The 10,705-nt window shown below is 47.7% G+C and overlaps 1 long non-coding RNA gene across 1 annotated transcript; it reads left to right on the forward strand.

The window, feature by feature from the left end:
• Positions 1–1,381: 1,381 nt before the first annotated feature.
• LOC134477232 (uncharacterized) lies at positions 1,382–6,558 on the forward strand. Its single transcript, XR_010049129.1, has 2 exons — positions 1,382–1,825; positions 2,750–6,558. It is a non-coding gene; the product is annotated as an uncharacterized LOC134477232 (long non-coding RNA).
• Positions 6,559–10,705: the final 4,147 nt, after the last annotated feature.

Consider the following 10,705-nt stretch of genomic DNA (forward strand, 5'->3'; position numbering starts at 1 on the left):
CTTTCTATGACCAGTGAGGCAGCACCTGATCTGTCCTGGATCTGGCTGCCCTCACAGCTGCTGGTCTCTGTCCTTGTGTCTAGCAGCCTGGTCCTCTGCACCTCCACAGCATGCTCCTGCCACAGAGGTAGGCTGTCTCTCCTCTCCACTTTTTCTCTCTCTTCTTGCTATTCTGGTCTGGTACGCTTTCTTCTGCAGTGAATTTGAGGGTGTCAGGTTCGCTCCTCCGGGAGGCTTCAGGGTGATCTGGAGGTGAGACATGTTAGGAAACTCTGTCTGATCATTAAGGGCTTCCTGGTCTGTTTCCACCTGAAGCCAAACATCTGGACAGACTATGCGAAAGCCAGACCCCATATTTGGTGGTTCTTTCCAGGGAGGTGTTTGCCAGGGAACACAGACCATCTGGCGAATCTTCCCATTTTCGCTTTCTATCCTTGGGTTAACATTCAGGTGCTTTGCCTTTGCTAACATTTGTTTATGCTACTTGGCTGGATCCTGTTAGAAGCTGCAGAGGACATCGAGGTGAGGATTCCCCATGGAAGAGTGCCCAGGCCAGAACGATGGTATAAAGACCATGTGAAACCTCTGGATCAAATCCAAGGGTTGCTTTTAGAGGGATTCTCGATAACTTAGTCAGAGGAATCAGTGTACTGCAATTCCAGAAGTTGTAGAAGAAACTAGAATTCTGAAAGTTTATGTGATCTCAAGGCAGCTGAGACCTCCTAAAGCTCAGTTGTGTAATCTCTTGAATGGGAAAGAACATTCTTGGTGTGTTCAGGGCTACGCTGACAGTGAGGTAAAGAATTCGAATCCCGTGCAATGGGGAAATGCTCTTCTCAGCAGATGTGAGTTTGTGTGTGTAATTCTCAGAAGTCTCTTCTATATTTGAAAGTACTGTTTAAGCCATGGACTAATGAAATAGAGAAATCTGAGGGCTTCTGAAAACAGTTCCTTCCACTCTTCTCTCCCCAGAGTAAACATTTACTCACCACTTCAGACTCGGCCTGGTTGCCCACTTCCGGGGAGTGGGCTTCTCCCACTGGGCACCTGGGCACTTTTACCATTCTCTGGTCCTTTCTCAGCAGCCTGAGCTTTGGTTTGCACTACCCTGACACCTGGACACCTGGGGGCTTGACACCGCTTCTCCTCCATGGAGTCTTCCCAGGTATCTCTGGGGGTGTGCCTGAGGGACGACTGGAAAGGAGACATAAAGACCCAGGAAGAGGGGCATTACCTGCGGACAAGGAGGCTGCGACCTCTTGCTTTCTTGGGGTAAACAGGAACATTTCTGAAATGCAAAATTTTCCCCTGAATAGATACAGCCCGCAGCTGGATTTAGGGCCACTTAGAATAACACACTCTGACTGTTCCTCTACTGGTAACAATACTGCTTTCTGTTTTTATTTTCTCTTTCTTTATTCTTCATTTGCTTTCACCCTGCCTCTCTTTTTCTCTTCATAATGCCCGTCACCACTCTGTCTGACAGATTTTCTTGCAGCTGACTTTGCAGATGAGAAACATGAAAGGATATTTCGGACTCAGTGCCGCGTAAGGGTCCTTGAGCCAATCTCTGCACACCAACTGCGCACTGCACCCTGGGCAAGCCCTGGAGTATAAAGATGAACATGGCCTGTAATATCACAGAGCCCCACCCTGCAGTAGCAGAGCTCCTGGGATTCTGCAGTCTCTGCCCCTCAGCTCCTCTGCATCTCCATCTGCTGCGTCAAGGCTGTATCACTGCGATCCTCCCAGACACCCGGGCACTGTTCATTGGCCTTATGGGAAAACCATTCTCTGGGATATTGGCGTCTGCACTTCTGAGAAGGTAATAGAATAATCAATTTCCTACCAGTCTGCTTTGCACAGGAAAAGGCTTGATTGAAAACTGAAACAGATGATTCTACCTCCCATGTGCTCTGAGCAGCTTTTCTTCCTAATGCTTTGAAATCTTTGGCCGCCGTGGCTTATTGGTAGGGTGGATCCCGGGCCACACAGGGGGAGAGCGAAGGGAAAGTCCCATACTGGTGCCAGAGTTCCTCCCACCCCAAATGCTGCCTGTCAAGCTGCCTCTCTACCTCTGTCTGGATTTAGGGTGAGGTGTTAGCTGCTGACCTGGTGCCTCTGCTGCTGCTTGCAAAATCTAGATGCTGAGCTTGGCCAAACCCAGGTCTCTTGGTGTGGGATGGAAGAGACTGGGCTGATCTATCAACTCAGGGCTTTTCCCGGGACTTGGGGAACCTGGGAGACACAAGAAGGCCTGGGATGCAGTCCATCCATTTGGGAACTGGGGTGACAGAAATCACACAGCTCAGGCTCAGTGTCTTCAATCCAAGCTGGATTGGCTCACGGTACCCTATTTCACACTTTGATTAGTGACAGATCCCTCACCCCCATCAATCCACAGAGGAGCTGGATGCATCCTCAGTGCTTCACATAGAATCAGTCAGTCACTGTGTCCTCTTCTGCCACCCACAAGCTCAGCTCCCCCACCCACCCAGGCCCTCACCTCCTTCCCTGGGCCTCCGGCAACATCCCCTCACCCCGAGGCCACCTGATACCTCCTAGGACTTTCCTCCTCCAAACTGGCCATGTCCCTGCAAGTCCAGCCTGTCCTACTGTCTGAAAGTCGGGTTCTCCATCCTGCAAGCCCATGAGGTATTTCCACAGCTAGTGTCCAGTCAGGTTCTTACTCCTTAGAGGACTCAGCTTCTATCTTTCTGATACCTCCCCTTTCTTTTATTCTTTCTAGAATGTATCTCTCTATGTCAAAGAACTGCCTGCACTTGACACATAGCTGAAATGCTACCTCCTCCATGAAGCCTTCCACGATCTTCTAGTCTGGAAGCATCTTTGCTTTCTGTAGGTCTGTTGAAGTCTTCTGTTTGCAGCCCATAGAGACGCTTCAGCCAAAACAGACCGGAACCTGAAAATGAAGCCACTAAATAGCTCCATGCTCTTAAGGAATTGACACCCTGAGCCTGGATATTTTTGTCTGTGGAGACTGATCACACCACCTACACTCCTTGTGAAGATTGCACCCAAAGCATTCGTGTAATGCACACAGTGCTTGATAAGGAACAGACATGGTTGTTACTGTGGGTGCCCACTCTTATGTACTACCTTTGAGTTACTCCGGTATCAGCCAAGACCCCTGAGTGCTGCAGTCCAGTCTGTCGCAGAGGGTGGCCTCAGATCCTACCCTGGTGGGGACGGGTGACAGCTGAATTTTCTGAGCACCGTGGCAGAGGTCTGCTCTGAGGCTGCTGAGGGCACAAAACGGTCACCGAGACCAGCAGTTCCAGGACCACAGTCATCAAAGGCCCAGGGCCCCACAAGGCCCAGCCCATGCTGTTCAAACAAAGGATGAGTTTCCTTGAAAATCCTACTCTTTCCTCCCTAGATTTCCCTTTCGGCTGCTTCTGTGGCCACACATGTTTCCGATGAATCCACACTCAAATGAATTTCGACCGACAAATAACTCGATACAGCTCTTTGGTGGGAGAGAATTCCACCAGGATGAGGTCATGGTTTGGCTACAGTAAAATTAAAAATAGCCCAGCACCCGCCGCTGCCCAGCCTGGCATCCACCCAGGGCGGTGCATTTGGGAACCATTATCGGGTTTATCGGGGTAACGTATCGCAGAAAACCTGCTTCTGTTTATAGACCATTTTATTATTCCGTTTTGACATTTCCCTTTTTTCTTCTTCCCCTTAAGCAAATACCTATTAGACTGAGTTGAAATGCGATCCGACCAAATATACTGTTTTTCAACTTCAGGCTAAAGCAGGTCTGACTCGAAGCAGAAATACTTAAGTGAAAAGTTATGATTTACTTTCTTCCTAAAAGGAAACAGTGTCAGAAGGAGAATTTTATGAGACAAGAGCCCTCGCGGTGCACAGAGCAGAGGCCGGCAGGCAGCTGACGCACATTTTTCCTGGGAAAGTTCTGGGCTTCCAAGGCTGGGCCTGATGCCCCGCCCCTAGCGCCCCCTGTGGTTACGTGGGTGTAGCGCACCAGGGGAACCACATGGCCTTGCAGGTAGGTGGCTGGTGCAACCCGGCAGAGGATGATTATCTTTGCCCATTTATCTTATTGGGTAAATTGAGACTCACAGGCTGAAGCAGCTTGCCCAGGATACCCTAAGTGTGTCCTAGGTGTGCCAGCATACGGTGTAAGAGGGATTGAACCTTACAGTGTGGAAGATGTGAGAACCAGCTCCCCTGTGTGATGTTTGGCCAGGACTTTCTCCCTCCCACTTTTTAAAATCAGAATATGTTTGCAATATGTAATAAACATACACATTCGGAGGAAACAGAGACCCGACCTGAACCTGGAGTGTCCGACCCAGAGCCCGTGTCTCAGTGGTGACACCATACAGTTTCTGCGACCAATTAAATCAGAAGCCAGATGCAGAGGTCAAAGGTGAAATCCAAGCCTCAGCGAGAACCAGACCCGGAGTTGCTGCCTGAAGCTTCCAGGTCCTTTCCTCACCCCAGTTTCTGTCTCATTCTGTCAGGCCTGGGGCCACAAGTTAAATGATGGAATGGGAAGATGGTTTGAATTCTCTGAATGCATCAAAATATAGGCCTGAAAGGAAAACAGGGTGGCGAGGGTGAGGCGCAAGGGCCCCGCCTGGCCTGCAGGCTGATTGACACACATAACCGCATTTCACGGGCAGGGTGAGCCCCTCTGCCCCGCAGGCTGCAGCCCTCGAATTGATTTCCCGCCCTTTCCCTCCTGCCCCTTGGACTTCTGATTGTTCCCAGGCATGGCGACCTCCAGGCTGGCCTCTCTACAAAGCCCACAAGGCCTGGGCCCGACTTCTTTTTAGCTTCAGCTAAACGGTGGAATCTGTAAGGGCAAATAGGCATATCCAGAAAAGAGAGACACCCCAGAGTCCTTCCTGGTGTCTACACGGTCCTGTGAGGCGAGAGCTCACCCTGCCTCTAGAAGGCAGACCTTCCTTGGAAAGGGGAATTAATGCTTCTCTGTGGCCTAATCTCCAGACTATTTCAGGCTGCTGTAAACCTCTACTTCTGGCCACCTTGAGGCTCTACTTTTGGCTTCTTCCAGGCTCTCCTTCTGAATGCTGCCACAGAGCAAATTTGGACATGTGTCTGAGGGCAACAAAGCCATATTCAAACCACAGCGAGCACACCCATCCTCTGTTCTTAATTTACAAATGAAGTGAGCATGACTTACATGCAAAATGCAACCCCACCAGCACCCTTCAACCACCTGAAAACCTGGAATTGCACATACACTTAAATGATAGCACACATCAATAAATTCCACAACCCCCCACCCCCGTCCAAGAGGTTATGGATAAATCCGGCCAACAGCATCATGCTCAGATCCAAGTGAGACAGACGAGAAGCGACTGCTTGTCATTTATTCCTGTGCTGCTATGGGGAGCGTGACTTGGCCCAGGCTGTCGGCCCTTTCTCTTCCTCTGCTTTGCTCCACCTTGAACTGCAGTGGGCTGTGGCAGCTCGCTTCAGTGTCCACCCTGGCTATCGAGCCACCATTCGCCACCCCACATCAGTGCAGCCAGGCCATGTATGACCCCTCCCACTCCCCCACTTCGCCAATACTGTTACATTTTTGAGAACAGAGAGGACACTGGAAGTAGCTCAGATCTGGAAAAGAGGGACCTGGACCCCTTATTTGCATACCCAGCACTCATTGCAAGCCTTTTCAAAGATTCCCTGGCTTTGGCCTTGTCCTCAGTGAATCAGGTGGGCAGTGCTACCTAAGGAGCACTTCCCAGGTGCTCCTCTGGGTTCAGGGTAGAGGAGCCCCCTTGCATGTACCATCCCCTGTGCTGGAACTCAGCCCTGTGACAATCCTCACTTTTGTGTCCTGTAATCCTGCTTCTGATTAGTGTGGGTTCCAAAAGTCAGGATTGCAGCAGAGCTGCTCTGTGACTGATTCATGATTTCCATCTGAATTGAGTAAAAGAACCCACATCTTGTTGGCAAGACAAAGACCTGGCATAGCTGTCTTGTGTGATAACTCAAAACAAAGCAGTTTGTGTAGCGCTTGGCACTTGTTAGGCTGGTCAACAACAGTTAATAATTTTCACAATGCTTCATGAGGTAAGGGTTATCACTGTTTTATGTATATAAGTGGAGCTCTGAAAGGTCAATAGATTCTACCTTTTATCTCTTAGTACTCTAGTGGGTAAGGTGGTATTGAAGACATTTAATTGAATCTGCAAAATAATTTTCTTAAACAGGATACAATTTAACAGGTTAATTATACCTTCTCTAAGATATAATTAACACATTATAAGCTGCACAAATGTTCATGTTGGTGTGTCTTTGTCTTTTGTCAGTACATTTGTGAAACATAATGAGGAAACCCATCGTGATGAGTTGGTACACACTCATATACAGTCTTGATTCTTTCTACTTCCCCTCCTATTCCTCCTCATCCTCAGACCCTCTCCTTCTCTCCATACTCTACCTCCTTGTGTCCTATCATCTCTTTTATTTTTCTCTTTAAATTATTTGCACTTTGGATTTCTCACATAATAAAAGTCAAACAATAGTTCACTTATTGTGTCCAATTTATTTCATTTAGCATTATGGTCTCAGGATGTATCCATTTCCCTACAAATGACTCCAATTTATGCTTCTTTATGACTATGTAGTACTCCATTGTGTATAAATATACGTAATGTCTTCCATTTTGCTTCTGAGCCCTGGAAAATGAAAACATCAATATTAAAACCCATCAAGATGGTTTGTTCACCTTGCTCTGGACAAAGCTCCTTGAGAACAGAAGCTTGGCCTCCACTATTTACTTTGTAGACCCAATGCCTTTGGTGCCCAAAGTACAGTGAACTATTGGAAGCTGGGTGTGGTGGCACACACCTGTCATCCCAGTGTGCTGGGAGGCTGAGGCAGGAGGCTTCCCCCCACGTTCAACCCCATCCTGGACAATTTATAAGAACTGTTGTACTTCCCCAAAAGGACCCCTGAGATGAAAAATGGGGCAAAACCCTGAGATGGAAAAGATGGGGCAGAACGACCTGTCGTTTTTAGGAAGAAGCGCTTTTATTTTAGCTGGCTCAGCGACACAGTGCAGATGGAATTTGCAAAGCTGTGCAACTGAGTTAGAGTTTTGACTGATTTTTATAGTTCATTTATGATTAGCTCATTGATCATTAAGTACATAGTGATGAGACACAGAAACAAGGTGGGCCTTTGTTCCCCTTTGCTTGAGGTCAGAGGCATCTCACAGTGGGTGGTTAGCCAATTCATAGCCCTTGGTCTGCCAATTCCAGCAACATTTGTCTCTCATAAAGGGAACAATGCAACCATTTGTCTCTTACAAGCGGAACAAAAGTTGACAGCACACAGGTTACTATGGTGGGGGGGGTGACACATTACAGAACAGCATAATGACGCAGTCAGTTAAATTTATAACTATGTGGTTGATGCTTGGTTACTAGGGTAACGAGCTCAGTACAGAATGACAATATTGCTAATAACTATCCTTTTAAGTAACTATTTTTGCTAATTATCTTTTAATCAATTATTTTAATTTTTCAGCATCTTAGTATAACAAGAACTATCTCAAAAATTTTTTAAAAAATTATTTAATTGCTAGATAAATTTTATAAAACACAGCACTTATTAGTTACTTTGTATTTATTAAACAACTGCACTTAAAATTAGCTTTAAAGTTTAGACTCTGCATATCTTGTTTTTTACATCTTTAGTTTCAGATACGTGCGTTTGAGCCATAAACTACAATGACAGTTGTATTGGCTTTTTTCTCTGAGCGGATATGGGAGTGTGGGGTGTGTGTGACCTTTGACTGGATGCGGTGCTTTGGGCAGGTGTTGATGACGAGCGAGGAGCTGAGAAATTTTCTTCATGGGCACTGGGAAAGGAAGCAGGAAGTCGTAATTGGGGAAGAAGGAGGAAGTGGCCATCAGGGTCAGCATCCCTGATTTGCCTTCCACCATGTTGAAATACCGCCATAATGTCCTGTCATTTATTTTAGGGCAAAACTCTTTTGATCTGCACCACCTTAAGAATTAGGGACTGAAGTCTCAGGGAGGGAAAATGAGGTTGAGTAGAAGAAATAGCAACTAGCCAGAAAGGAGACAAGGAAATCGAGATTTTAAAAATCACACTTTGAAGAGAAACTGAAGCCTCAGAACACACGACCAGAGCCTTTCTCTCCCCTTCCTTCTTTCCTCCCAAACCAGGCAGACCTGGGCAACTCCCTTTTCTCTGCAACCGGGTTTGTGCCTTGCCTTTTTATTTGTAAATCATCCTCCCTCCCTCATGAATGGAGCACCTTTTGGGGATTTCACCGACGCAAGGAACTTAATGCCCCCACAGTGAGCTATCCTGTCTCACCCATGAGACAAGACTAAGACTACAGATCACCGAGATGCACAGACTCGCACCATCCCGACACATACAGATCCCAGTCCCCAGCGGTTCAGGCTCATTCCTCTTAGCATCTGCACCCTGCTCTTGAGGGCGTCCACTGTCTACCTCTCATAAATCCTACTCACGTCCCTTTAAAAGAATTAAAAAGGGCTGCGAATGCAGCTCAGTACAAATGCCACCGGGCTCAATCTGCAGTATTTTGAAAACGTCGCATCTGAACTGAATCGTACAGGCTCTTAAAATCCTTTAAAACCAGGTATCATAACAATTATTCACATGGCATTTAAATTGTATTAGGTATTGCACATAATCTAGAGGTCACTGAGCCTACACAGGAAGATGTGAGTAAGTTCTGTGCAAATACCAGCTCACTTTTTATGAGGAATTTGAGGATCCATGGGGTTTTGATATCTGTGAGGTATCTGTCAATCTTGGGGTATCTTTCAGTACCCCAAGGACAAGGGAGTTTCTCCTGAGCACTTGGGAAGGTTTTCAGCAGGATGCCAGCCCGTGCTGTGGGATCACAGTGCTGCCTCTCAGCCCCTGGACCAGTGTCTTTGAGATTTGGACAGCATAAAAGGACACAGACCTCGAGCAGAGCTTGGGATCGGGGCTGTCCTCAGGGAGCCCACTGCTTCCCCCACTGTGTTCTTTTCTGTTGCTTTTTCCTCTTTTCCTCTGCCCATCTATACCACAGAGCCAGTTTCTCCCTCACTCTTCACTTTTACTTTTTCAAATAAAACTTTATCACTGCTTTTTGCTCATTTGGTGCAGCTCTTTGTTCCGGAGGCAAAGAACTGGAAACCAGCTCTCTTAGAAGGAGACACTGACACGGCAGCATTTAATCGAACCGTTTTTAGAAACAGCTACCTGACAACAGGCCCAAAGATACATCGAGCTCCTGAAGTAATCAGCGAACGCTCTGCTTCTTCCAGCCTTCCTGGGGAAAGGCCGGAAGTTCAGCAGGAAACGCCCGCGTTGCACTCAAACATCTCACTGAACTCAGCTCTGCTTGAGAGCTGTGGGACTGATATCAAATGATATGAGTAACTGGAGGGAATAACTAAGGCAGTAAATACACAGGTGATGTGGGAAACAGTAAAAACTACACAAAACGTTGTTACGATGCATGCTACTGATAAGAGGGTTTCTCTCTCCTTAGCTAAGAAGCCATCGCATACTCCAGGGTGGTAATCGGCCAGATCTGTAAACTGGGTCCGTTGCCAGCTTGCGAATGCCCTAGCCTCTCAGTAGGGGGCGCTGTGGGGACACCTTGGGAAGAAGGGCTTCTCATCCCGATACCTGATGCTTTCTTTGCTTCTTGCTTCTGCCAGGAAGCAGCTCCCATCGCGTCTTGGCGGAAGGCTGCACAGGCTCACTCCTGCTGAGTTTTGGTGGCCACCTGAAGACAGTGTCTTCTGGATTTTCGGTAGCACCTTCCCCTCTGGCTGCACATCGGTGGGCTTCCGGTTTGCCAGTCACGGCTGTGGCTTTCTGCCTGCTCGCTTTGCCCACCAGCTGCTTGCCAGCTCCAACTCTGGTCTGGGCAAGACGGCTCAGGAGGACTCTTTCCCTTATCCCACTTCAGCCATAGTCTTCTGAGGAGCAGGCCGGCTCTGCCCTGGGGAGAACCAGGGAGTCTTTTGGCATCCAGCAGAGTCCAAAGCCTACCTCTCCATTGCAGCAAAGAGCTATGTATGTGGGATACCCCGTTTACTTAGGGTTTGCTTCCTTTTTGAATGCTGCCTGTCAAACTTAGAGGAGTCTTTAGGGTACTTTTGACTCCTTGATCGGTTAACCATAACTGCTGTATCTCTAAATACCTTCCATGACATTTTTTCTGTTCAAATCACTGTGTGGTTTTTGCCTCCTGATTGGGGCCTGACCTATGCAGCTCTCAGGAGACCAGTCACATTGGTGCGGTCTGAGATCGGTTTGGCTGTGTTTTTGATGCTGATTTCAATGCCATGTTGTCGTTTGCCACAAGAAGCAAGAGTCTCTCATCTGTGACAGCAAGCAGCCACTTGACTGTCCCCTGTGGCTGCATGTGATGAAATATCAACTGCAGATACACACTGGAAGCTCACGTGGCCACCCCACTTGACCACTATGGCAGTGATGGTGACTGTGGGGACTTGGGATGAATCCTTCTTTAGACACCTGAACAATTGCAAAAAGAAAATGACAAATTTTGGTCCTTTTCCTATCAGCGTGTCACAGGTTGGGGGTGAGGGAGCTTCCAAAACTGCTCCCAGGCATGTGCTTGCTTCCTATAGCCACAGGGCTGGTA

Source organism: Cavia porcellus, unplaced genomic scaffold (assembly GCF_034190915.1).
Source record: "Cavia porcellus strain 051 isolate PalLab524CR breed Dunkin Hartley unplaced genomic scaffold, mCavPor4.1 scaffold_8, whole genome shotgun sequence".
NCBI classification, from domain to species: domain Eukaryota; kingdom Metazoa; phylum Chordata; class Mammalia; order Rodentia; family Caviidae; genus Cavia; species Cavia porcellus.